Raw genomic sequence first — 11,170 nt, 5'->3', positions numbered from 1 at the left:
TTACTATTTAGTAGGCAGAATTCTGTTCCCCAATCAACTGCAAAATATTCCTACAGGAAAGAAAACACGAAAATGTTGCTGGGACTTTAACAAAAAAATTTCAAATGTACACTATGAATTTCACTAATTCATGTTTTTTAACACAACCTACATTGAAAAATAGATGAATGTTTCCTTTGAAAACTTTAAAGTCTATGTCTGATAATCATTTCATTTGTTGTTTGTTTTTTTTTTTTTTTTTTAAATGTACATTATGAATTTCACTAATTCATGTTTTTTTAATACAACCTATTCATGTTCTTACATTGAAAAATAGATGAATGTTTCCCTGGAAAGCTTAAGTCTATGTTTGATAGTATTTATGGCAATTCATGATACCTCTTTCTTTGTCTCTCTACAAACCTCCTTCTTCCCCTTTCTCTCATCCAATGTTTAAATGGTCGATGTCGATGAGAAAATTGAAGTCTTAATTTTACAGAAATTTTGATGGAAATATCAACAAAATTTTGATGGATATTTTTGGAAAAATTTTAAAATAAATTTAAATTAGTAAATAAACATTTTATGACTTTTAAATAAGTTAAAAGGTGTCTTAATTATTATCTTTCATGGATTTTTATACGATATAATGAAAATATCGATTCACCTCTCATGTCGATATCAAACCATGAAATATTAATAGAAATATCAACATGTTGATGGAAATATAATACTATTCTCTCACCACACTCATTTCAGTCTCTCACTTTCAGTCTCTCTCTTTAGTGCCAACTTAGGAAAATAGAAAACTCAATTATTTATCAAACATGTCGGTTTTTTAAACACTAAAAATCAATTAATTATCAAAACAACCCCTAAACAGTGTAATTTCGCCAACACAGCTGGTTTATAGTATGGTTCTGCCATGTACAAGAGAGTAACTCTAGTTCTTTCAAGACTTCGTAATTAAACGAGACTAATTAATTAGTTAGTTAAAGATCCATTAATTTATTTAATTCTTTTTATTTTGCTGCCAACCCTACTAAGAGAAACCTCAGAATTTCCACATAAGATAAATGGAGAATCAGAGAGCACATTCCAAATTCCATCACACAACAGAAGAGGGAGTTGAAAGAACATTAGATTATGCAAGCAATTTCATACTCCATATGAAAATGTTAGAAAGCTTGTTCAAAACTATTTTTGCTTCCGAACGGGGCACTAAAATGTGTTTGGTTTAATGCCACATTTACTAATTCGTAATAAAAATTAGTGTATTTGTAATGAAGTTTCATTGATAAATCAATCATAATGAGCCCCAAACAATCACAAATGTAATTGAATTGCTTTTGATCGCGTTTACCTAAAATTATGAAGTTTTGTCAAATTTATTGTTATCGTTATGGTCACCTTTACCTCTGAAGGTCAAACAGTGACAGTAACAGTAAATGTGTTAAAATTCATAATTTTGTCTATATAAAACAGTAACAATAATGGTAACCATTACCATAACTGTAACGATAACGGTAACGGTACGATGTAATTTTTGAACACAATCGGATTGATTACCCTCGCTCGTCAATCGGTTTACATTTTTTGTTTACAAATTTGAACATGGGCCCTAAGTATCAGTATGGATGTAGAACACAAGTAAAAAACACCAAACGTAATAGAATGTGGTCCACTTATAAATTACCATTGATTTATTACCATTGGATTAGGGTAAACGTGGCCTAAGTGTTTAATTTTGGGAAAAAATTATTTTGAAAAAAAAATTGAAGTATTTTGTAACCACTTAAAATAATTTTTGAAAAAAATGAGTGTTGTTTGAAAGAAACACTTGAAATCAACATTCAAAAAAATGATAAATTGTTCAATGGTTAATCTCTCGCTAATTTGTATGATATATAAAATCACAAAAATACTCTCATTAGTCATCTACCTCACTTCCACCATAGTTGCCCTCTGCATACCACTGAAAACAATCTATTGATACCTCTGAAAAAAGGCTATCTTTTTTCGATCTAAATCAAGCTAGTTCTTAGAAATCTTATGTTTAAATGTGTTTTTATGCAGGCTATTGAGTGTGAGAGGTTGTTGGGACGTTCCGAGTGCAAATCGGTCTAGAACGGGATCACTTGGGATCAAAGGAAGCTTCTAGGCTCAAAAGGCTTGAAAATGGCAAAAACGGCCTTGAAGCCCAACTTTGCCACATTGTGCAATGTTGTAAGACACTAGCGTAGCGCATGATGCTACCCTGCAGCGTCATAACCCCATAGCGAAGACCAGCTCAGTGCGCAGGGGAAATTTTGGATAACGTTTTTGGCTTCTCGCTCTCTCTCTATCTTAACCTTTTGCACAGCGTCATACGCCATTGCCATCATTGGAGCTTTGCTCCGCTGTCGAAGAAATTGGTGCTTTGGATAAGTTCTTTTGGTGTTTTGTGGGTTCTTTTCTTTCTTTTCTTTTCATTTCTTTTCTTTTCTTTTCTGTTTTTCTTGAGATTCTTGAATTCCCATTGAAATTATGGCCTATTTATATTTTACCCATTATTTTAGATGTTGGATTTGAAGATTTGAAAAAATTAGAATTGCTATCCATAAGATCAAGTTGTTTGTGTTGGAGTTATGCCATAAATCTCGTAGGGTCTTATAATTTGTAATGTACAAATATTTATTTGATGTTTTATTTCAAAATTAATTGTATTAACCACAAACCAATAAACTAACCTCCAGGGTTAGTTTGTAGAACAAGACAATCATTTATATGGAGACATGTGAATGAAGATATTTTACAAAAGGGTTTGTATAAGATCGGACCATGAAATGTTTAGTCTCATTATATAACGCCGTTCATAATAGAGACTTACATTTCACCAGGATGACCATATGTAACATGGCCTAAATCTGAGTGAGTTAGAGAGCGGTCCTTTAATTTGTATGGATGAGAGTGACCAGATCGCTAACTCAACAAGCCTACTATTTTGGAGATTCGTCTGATTAGGGAGCTGTGGACACAGCTACATAAGAAGGAATTCACTCCTTCTCAATGTTGGGGCAAGTAGATAAGTTACTCGTTGATTTTGGGGCTTGAACAATGTGACATCACATCGTCCGAGATGGGTTTAATCATAGTTGGACTATGATTTATTGTTCATTAGAGGGATCATTGATACTTAAGGAATTAGATGTAACTATAGGGCCAAATGATAATTTTAGCCCAACTATACATACGAGCAATTTGCAAAGGATCATTATAGTGTTGATTGGTTATATCCAATGGACACAAAAATATATCTATAGTGCGAAGAATACAACCGTCGATCTTTAATGAAGTGCCCGACAGTTAACATCTGGTGAATAATTTAATTAAATAGTTCAATTAATTATTCACGTACCGTTGGAGCTTCAAGCTGTAGATCCATGAGGTCCCCTTGGTAGCTCAACAAGATTGAATGAGAATCAATTTTTGGATTAATTTGAATTGTTCAAATTAATTGAGGGAATTAATTATATATAATATAATTACTATAATGTATTTTTATATATTATAATATTAAGTATTTATGAGAGGAAAATAATACTTGAATATTATTCAAATATTAATTATATGAATTGAATTCATATAATTAAATTTAATGTGAATGTGATTTATATTAAAAGTCATTGGTGAGAGAAAATTGAACCTATAGACTATTGTATTTGATACAATATAAAATATTATAGGTTATATGTTATATGTGATGTACATATAGTTATGTAATATATATATATATATATATATATATATATATAAATTAATTTAATTTTTTTAAAAGATTAATGATCTAATATTTGATTTAATTGGGAGGGAATTAACTTCCCTCCCCAATTTTCTCTCCACCCATGTTTGATGTGGGTGGTTAACAGAGTTTCTGGGCTTTCTTCTTCTTCCTCCCGCAACACAAAGAGTTTAGTGTTCAGAGAAGAAAAAGGAATTCCTCCTCTCTTCTTTTAATCTCTTCTCCATTCCCTCACCAAAATCACCAAAGCTCACACCTCTTCTGTTCTCTACTGAGAATATTAAGGTTTCCTATTGATGGTGCCCATTTGGCCTTTTGGTTTTTGTTCGTGAATTTCACAGAGAAGTGGTTTTAATGTGATGCTTTGATTTCTTCAAGGGTAAGTCCTTCTGGACCTTTTCTTCTCCTTTTCTTTAAGCATGCTATTGTATACTCTGTAAATGCATATTTTTTCTGCTTTTTTTGTAAAATTTCAATTCTGTAAAATTGGTAATTTTGGGACAATCACACTTCCGCTCAAAGATCCTATCGTTAGGGTTCCTTCAATTGGTATCAGAGCATAGTTTTGATCTCAATTTTTCCTTATTTCTCAGATTAATTTTACAGTTGTTGGTAGGATTTATAAATCTGTCTTTTCTCTTCATGTGATGAATTGATGGATTTTCTGAAATTCTTGGATTTTTTTCGGGATTGGTACTATTTATTATTTTAATTTACTTTATGGTATGGGGCATATTCTATGCAATAGAGTCTGTAATTCATAGTCCTTGAGTCGTTCGTGGCTTTTCCAATGTGGATCTAGAGAAAACGAGACCAATTTCGGCGGAGAAACAATGAAGATTGTTGTTATGCAGTCGGGACTATATCGCAGTGTTGCAACACTGTGCCCTAGCATTGCAACGCTGCGATGAAGAACAATGTTGTGTTCTTTTCGTAGCGTTGCAACGCTGCGATGCGGAAAGAACCAACCAGTTCTGGCCCGGTTCGATTCGTGGCTCACTTGGTTCGGCTGCAACTCAGTCAATTTGACCAGTTCGGGTTCGGTTTGATAGCTAGTTGGTCTGGTTTGAACGGTTCAAGGTCCGGTTTGTTGTTTTTGAACCGGTTGATATCTATTCTTGTATTAGTTAGTAGTTTTGTTAATTAAATTAATATTAGTGTTATATTAATTTAATTAATTGTTTGGTGTCCAATTCCGGTCCAATAATTTTAGTTTATTAATTATATGTTTTAATTTTATGTATATGTCATATATTATGCCATATAGTATGCCACATAGTACAAAATTCCACCATAGGTTATGCATTTAATTTCATGCATCATTTTATATTATAAGTGTTATAATATATGTATATGCATGATATAAATTATATAGCATGTTCATACATCATATAGTATAAATGTTATAACATATGCATGCATGCATTAATAGCATATCCATGTGTCATTTATATTATAAGTGTTATAATATATGTATATGCATGATATAAATTATATAGCATGTTCATACATCATATAGTATAAATGTTATAACATATGCATGCATGCATTAATAGCATATCCATGTGTCATTTATATTATAAGTGTTATAATATATAGTTCAATGTATGTATGAATGTATGCTATTGTAGATTTCATTGCTTTATTATATAAATGTTATATGTTAGTAATGAAATAAAATTGCATGAAGCATGACACTACTTTAAGTTAATTTCTAAATGTTATAATTTACTAAAGTTTGTCAAAGCATGCAATGTATGGTTTTAATTTATTTCTTTTGTTTATAACTGTTATAACAAAATAGAATTAGAAATTAAAATTAATAATTAAGAGTTACATGCAAACCTTAGGTTTTAATCCTCTTTTAAAATTGTTTAAAAATATGATTCACAAAGACCTAATATCACATTTCTAATGAGATTAGAAATTTTAGTTTAATCTTTTAATCGGTTTAGTAGGATTAAATTAATCTTAATAAAAGATTAACAATGTAACAAATATATCTATAAGTGACATTTTGTTTAAGGCGAGTCCTGTCTAGACTGGGGTATTTAAGTTGACGGAAACGTAATATCCCTACCTGAGAACTTATCTAGAAAGGTGAATTAGATATATTTGTTACATGCATGCAAGTTTGATTAAAGTTTATTAAAAAGTTTAATAGACTATGATCAAAATTGTTTAACTATCCATAGACAAATGTTGTTTTTTTGGGCAAATTAAACATTCGCTTAGATAAAATCAATAGCCAGATTTTCCTAAGTTAATTAACCTTAGGTAAAATACTCAGTGGGAGGAAAATTGGGTATATGATACTTCATTTTGTCCTCTTCACATTTCTCCTTAAAATTCACACCGTGAGATCTATACTCAGCCTCGAGGCACCATGGGTGTCCTCCTACAGGTGGCATTTGTATAGATCAATATCAAGGTGAATTGAGAGAGTGTTTATAGTAAGTAGGAGCAGGACATGTGACAACATATTCATCGGTCTCTCTCATTAGGTTGAAGTAAAGTTTCGTGCATGGCCTCGTGGTATCGTGGGTGTTCCCCTAAAGGATGGTATTTTTGTATGACGCTTTATTCGATCTCTAGAAATGGATAAGTCTGCTTTAATTTCATGTCCCAATCGATTTTTTCCTACGGTTGACTCATTGGGGCGGAACTCTAGAACCTAAAACGAGGGGTTACTCATACAAGAATTGTTAAGTAAACAATGGTGACTGTCAGTTATAGTGACAAGGTGTTATTTCTATATAATGGTTGAGAATGTCTCATTTCAGTGAAGGTGTACTTGATCACCCTATGGTGACTTTTGTCCTGCCTCACTAAAACATCATTGCAAAATAGATCTCACTTAGGATACATTAGACTATTTTGCTAAATCTTATTGGTTGTCTTAGTGGTTTAATGCAAATAAACTATTAATAAATAATTTGTATGGTTTCAACAAACATTTTTTACTTTGACTTCCTTGACATTAAATCTACTCGTCGCTGAAAACTTAACGGGCAAAAATTACATTTCATGGAAAGACACGATCAACAAAAGTTTAATCATTGATGAAGACACGATCAACAAAAGTTTAATCATTGATGACCTTCATTTCATCCTGATGGAGGATTATCCTCCCATTCCAACTCCAAATGCTGCTCAAAATGTTCGAGAAGCATACGAGCGTTGGACACGAGAAAACGAAAAGGTCAGGGCATATATCTTGGCTAGTCTTTCTGAAGTCTTGGCCAAGAAGCATGAGTCCATGTGATAGCTCGTAGAAATGCAAGCTATTTATAGTCTTTTACTAAGAATTATGAGGCTAATAAGTAGAATATGCGTTGATAATACTAAGAAATCATGTGAAAAGTGAGCTTGCATCAAGCACCACCAAAAATCCTTACTAACCCTATATCATGCGTTATTCTGGGTCAAAGTGTCCATTTTTGCAGATATTACAGGATTTGATCGCATGCATCGGTCCCAGACTGTTGCAAGGTTGACCGCATGAGTTGATTAGTTTGTCAATGGGATGTTGTGTCCACTGAGTGATAATCGTGATAGAAGTCTACTCGCAAGATAGATGGAATGTGTTGGCACCTTAGGAGAAACAAACATGAACGCATACCTTGGGAGTATCAACAAGATAAGATGATGTTGACATTGCCCATACCGCGACAAAGATAGCAATGAGGCAGAACGCAATCATGAAGGTTGTCGGTGTTTAAGCTCTATAAATAGCACCTTAGACCTTCACTTCAAAACATCCGAGCTTCTGCCTTAAGGCGGATGCTTGCGATCACAGATGAGAGCATGAGTGGAATTTTCTTTGAGGATTCTTCACTTCCACAATCCATTCCGAGTGACGACTGAAGTTTTCGCCAAAGATAGAGCTCGAGAGAGACTTCTTCATCATCCATCCATGGCGCCACCAGCAGCCTTGACGCATTTCGGATGAGAATCAAGAGATTGTTTTCATCTAGCCTTCCATTTTTCTTCTTGTCTCTGTATTGTATTACATTTTGGCTTAAGACATTAATACATTTTGTGCATATCTTAATTCCTTCAACGCCATCTTCTTCATCTTCTTCATCTTTGTCATCGTTTACCTTCATAGTTTAATTATCAAAGGCGGTCGCATACTCAATCATGTAGCCTAGAGATAGGATGCATGTAGCAACCCATCGAGAGGTATGCGTTGTGCGAGTATAGTGAGATAATCTTCTTCACTTAGGTATGAGGCGGTAGCAACGCTCGTCTATGAGCCGTCACAATGCTTGTCTATGAGCTGATTAGCTGCAACTAACAGCCTGAAAGGGTGAGTAGTGGAACACACTAAAGCAAAGTATGCATTGTTCCTAGAGATAGGCACGATCGTATGCTCGACGCAACCATACATTATAGAGATATATGCATATGGCTGGCCACCAGAGGTGTGCGATACGTTAGTGTGGCGAGTTGGGATTACTCAGGTAACCTAACAATTGAAACATTATTATGCGTTGGATGACTAGTTGCATCTCTATCAATTCTCATAGTTAAACTTCCATTGCTCAATTTGTTTAGTTAGGAATAGAGATAGCGCATAATCCATTAACTTCTACCTTTTTACTTTTATTCATCGCCTCAAACACATTGTTTCACAAACAATATTTAGTTTACAAGTCCCTGAGTTCGACCTCGGATCAACCTGAGAAACTTGTGTTCTCGTTATACTTGGCAGAAAAGCAAGAAAACTGTGATAGGAACGTATGGTCATTGCTTACATACTTAAATGTATATTTATATTTTTCTAGTCCAATGCAATGACCATCGACGCATGGAGATCAACACATAGCATAAGTTGCATATTTATTTTCCCTCCTCTTCCAAACCAACAAGTTTTTGGCGCTGTTGTCTGGATTGACAACTAACAGTTTTTAAGCTTTGTGTTTCGCAAGACCTTGTAGTCTTGGGCGTATTGTAGCTTGTGTGACCAAGTTGCAAACGATATTGAGTAAAGGCGATGCGCCGAAAGTCAATATTGATCCCAAGATAGAAAGCCTATTTGTCGCATGAGCTCAGAGCAGTCAAGCGCATGTCAATCAACATGCGGCCATCAAATGCTGGAAAGTCCGATGGTCAGGACGAGTCTCTTGACCTAAGCAGTTGAGATCAATCTCTTGCCTAGAAGACTCCTTGTTGTGGCTTCACTTCAATTTCTCCAGGGATGTCTTCTACTCTATCTTTACTTTTCTTTCCTAGTTACTTTAGTTTATTTATTTGATTATTGTCATTTTGAATTTGCGGCTGCTTTCTTGGATGAGATGTGCGTTCACTCCTTGTAGGAGCGTTAATAACTCCACTCAGTGCGATGGTTCGGAAAAAGAATCTTCTCCATCATTCAACGCATGGCTATTTTCCCGCATGTGTTCTAAGTATTGACGAAATTGATATTCTGCTCATAGGTCTTTTCTTGTTATCTTTTATGCGTTATCCTTATGAAATTCTTCTTTATCCGCTTGCTTTCTTATGCGTTGATATACCAGCATCCATGATACTTATAACTCACTATATCCACTAACTAAAACTTGTTGGATCGATATGGCAGCCCTAGAGGAGGTGAATAGAGTTTAATTAAACTTTTTTTTTTCTAAATTAACCCAATTAAACTAATTAATACACTTTTTATAAATAATAAGAAAAATTCAATTTATGCAACAAATAAGATGACAAAAATGTGATAATTTAATTCTATCAAATTTTAGCAAACAAATAAGAACAAACTAAAACATACAATAAATTGCTTAAATTATTTGCAAAAATAAAAAGGAAAGAGTTAGATAAGAAGACACTGTAATTTTTATAGTTGTTCGGTCAAACTCGACTTACTCCACTCCCCAAGCATCTCTTAGAAATTTGAATAAAATCTTTCCGACTCGGAATCCAACCGTTACACCATCGCTCCTTTTACAGGTTTAAGAGCAAACCCAATCCTTTCCACGGTTTAGGATCAAACCGTTACAAATGTTGGAATTTTTGAAGAAAAAAATACAACTCTCACTAGAGAGGATTTACAAGTTTAAGCACTCAACAAGTTTATCCTCACAATACAATAAAACTCTCTCAAGAATAAGATAAAAATTGGGAACTTAGAGAGAGCAACAATGGAACTTTTGAGTTTTGGAGGATTATGAAATGTAAAATTTGTTGGTTTAAAATTTGGAGAGGAAGATAGTTTATATAGAGATGGAAAAATTTTTAGAAATCACAATTAATTTGGAACATTGGATTTTGGAAAAGAAAAATCAATGGTGNATAGTTTATATAGAGATGGAAAAATTTTTAGAAATCACAATTAATTTGGAACATTGGATTTTGGAAAAGAAAAATCAATGGTGGAGATTTTAAACTAAACTAGTCGTTAGATACAAACAAAATATAATATTAAATTCCTTTTCTTTTGAAATTCATTTTCTTTTTAAAATTAATCCAAAAAATAAAAAAAATATTATGTGTCAAAAAACTAGCCATTAGACACAAACATAAAATAATATTAAATTTATTTATTTTTAAATCATTTTCTTTTTAAATTCATTCTTTTTAAAGTCAATCCAAAAATAAAAAATATGCCATGTGTAAAAAACTAGCCGTTAGACACAAACATAAAATAATATTAAATTTATTTTCCTTTTAAATTTCAATTTTTATTTTATTTTATTTTAAATCAATCCAAAAATCAAAAGTTCATCATATGTTAATCTCTTAATGATCCACCATTCAACCAATATGCCGTCACATGTCTACATGCAAATTGTCTGGTTATGTCACGTCATCCACCACGATATTTTCTCTATAGACTTGTTTCAGTCATATCGTCTTCGTTTTAGTTCCGATTTGAGTGATTCAAGAGGTGTTAGAATCGTTGTTCCGAGCTCTACGCTATAGACATATTAAAACACTAAGATTTTCAGTAATTAAAAATTGAGTTTGTTATCATCAAAATATTGATTAATTAATTTGAGATTAAGGGCCAAAAAGCCAACAATCTCCCATTTTTTATGATGAAAAACCATTTAAGAAAAATAGTTTGAAATACATGTAAACCATATGTAGCACATAATAGAATATAATATATCACCATAAAGATCATTCTTGAAATTCACCAAAAAAAATAAATTCTCCCCCTAATTAATACAATCAAAATCATAACAAATTTATAGCATATTTTTCTTAAACTTCTACCCCTTTGGAATCATCAAAAAGAATAATTAAGAAAAATTTAGAAATACATAAATGTTTCCCTTAAAAACATGAACATAAATTTAGCACAACTCCCCCTAATAATATTAACACATGCTTTCCATATCTCCCCCTATCAAAATGTTTTCTAAAAGATTTAACAAGTAAAATTATAAAATCAAGAGGCATCACAAC

The sequence above is a fragment of the Benincasa hispida genome, chromosome 2, assembly GCF_009727055.1.
Source record: "Benincasa hispida cultivar B227 chromosome 2, ASM972705v1, whole genome shotgun sequence".
Classification (NCBI taxonomy): domain Eukaryota; kingdom Viridiplantae; phylum Streptophyta; class Magnoliopsida; order Cucurbitales; family Cucurbitaceae; genus Benincasa; species Benincasa hispida.
This window is presented reverse-complemented; position numbering follows the sequence as displayed.